This window comes from Cyprinodon variegatus, unplaced genomic scaffold (genome assembly GCF_000732505.1).
Source record: "Cyprinodon variegatus isolate N-32 unplaced genomic scaffold, C_variegatus-1.0 Scaffold1455, whole genome shotgun sequence".
NCBI classification, from domain to species: domain Eukaryota; kingdom Metazoa; phylum Chordata; class Actinopteri; order Cyprinodontiformes; family Cyprinodontidae; genus Cyprinodon; species Cyprinodon variegatus.
In genome coordinates, this window is record NW_015151908.1 from 12,426 (window position 1) to 14,709 (window position 2,284).

The window sequence follows — 2,284 nt, forward strand, 5'->3', positions numbered from 1 at the left end:
GGGCCAGGGTCACATATTCTGTTTTAATGCAAAGTGTTAATCTGCATCCTGTTCAATTCAGCTAAAATCTTTTATTTATTCAGATTGTGGGACTGCAGTTTGTCAGAGACCAGCTGGAAATCTCTGTACTCAGCTCTGAAGGCTAATCCATCCCATCTCACAGAACTGGACATCCTAAGAACCAAGCTGGACCCTGGATTGAAGGAGCTCAGTGGGTTTCTCCATTCTCCCCTCTGCAAACTACAGATATTAAGGTCAGATGTAGTATATTTATTCCTTTATTTAACCAGGAAAAGTCCCATTGAGATTAACAATCTCTTTTTCAAGGGAGTCCTGGCCAAGACAGCGGCAAAAGATTACATTACAATTTACATTACAGTTTAAAATTACATCTATCTATAATGATGTAGTATATTTGTTTATTCTAATAACATTACAGTGCAAATCTCAGTGTGAAGGTCAATCAGTGAACTACTCAAGGATCAATAGGCTTTTTGATTGGAGAGTATTGGCCTAGTACTTAGAGCAGTGTGCTTGTGCTCTAACAAGGTAGAAAGTTCCTGGTTCAATCCCCACAGCCTCCACTCTGGGTTCCTGAGCAAAACCCTTAACCTCACACTGCTGTCTAGGCGCCACACAATGGCAGCCCACTGCTCTCCAGGGAGATTGCTTAAACAGCGAGAGTGAATTTCCCCATTGTGGGACTTTAAAGGGATTTATTGTGTTCATTCAGCATCAGAAGATGCTGAACGAACACATGTGTAACAACTGGGAGGAAAGTAAAAAAGGGAGAATTATCAGACAAACTGTTAAATCAGATGATTTTTTAATGCAGATGAATTATCAAATGCAGACAAATTTATTAAGTGCCTGCTGCGATACTGTGAAGATGATTTGGGTAAAATGCTGACTCAGCATCTGGTCTTCAACAAGGTTAATATTTCAGATACAGTCACTGTTACAGGTTGAATAGATGTAATATAAACCTACACAGAAAGTATTATAGGTTCATTTGTATGATAAAACGATAAACTATCAAAATAGCTGAAAAAGTTGAGTTTGAACATATTAAAGAGAAAATGAGTTTTATACCACTTCCTCGTTGTCTTCAGTATCTCAGTCATGCAGTTTGTCTGTGTTCCCCTTTTATTGATTATAACAATTTATTTATAAGAACCTTGAGATCATCCTATGGATAAACATGGTACCGAATAAAATAATAAAAACACCAATAACAGCAAATCATTAGAACTTGGATTGACTTGGATTGACGTAAAAGTCAGAACTGAATGAAAGGATGAGGTTGTGTTTGGTGTCATATGTTCATGGAACTGATTTCTATTGAATGAGACTGGGAGCCAGTGCAGTTAATGAACAGCTGGGAAGTGGGTGATGGAATGATTCGGCCATTGTGGGCCCCAGGTGAACTTTAATCAGGGGCCCTCCACTAAGTCAGTGACTCTCAACCTTTTTGAGTCACGACCCTAATTTTACATGCACTGCTGTCCATTGAAAGTAAAAAGAGGCTCCAGAAAAGGACAAGACCCAGAGCTGAAGCAGGTCAGACAGGAGAGGCTGCAGGACATGGAGAAAAAGGCTCCTCCTCCACTGAGAGCAAGTCAGCTCTCAGTGGAGGAGGAGCCTTTCCTGCCGTCCCTCTCCTGGCCTCAACAGCTGATCAGCAACTGATCATCTATAAACATACATTTTTAAACTCAGACAATCTTAGAATCTGATTAAATAGATTTTTTTTAATCTCTGTCGACCTGCTCAGTGGCGCAGTGGGTAGCACTGCTGCCTTGCAGAAAGAAGGTTCTGGGTTTGATTCCCAGCCTGGGGTCTTTCTGCATGGAGTTTGCATGTTCTCCCTGAGCATGCATGGGTTCTCTCTAGGTACTCCGGCTTCCTCCCACAGTCCAAAAACATGACTGTTAGGTTATTGGATTCTCTAAATTCTCCTTAGGTGTGAGTGTGTGCGTGAACGGTTGTTTGTCCTGTTTTTCTCTGTGCTGCGACCTGGCAACCTGTCCAGGCTGGACCCCATCTCTCGCCCGTAGACAGCTGGCACCACCACCCTCGTGACCCCACTTGTAATTAAGGATGTTAGAAGATGGATGGATGAATAGATGAATCTCTGTTAAATGGTCAGCTCCTAAAAATTAATTTGAGGATTAAGGTTTAATCTAAAATGATACTATCTCATCATTCTGTCTGCAGCCTTGTTTCAATTTTATGGATGATGCCTCAGCATAGGTTTTTGGGGGTTCATGGCCTGCTCCCCCTC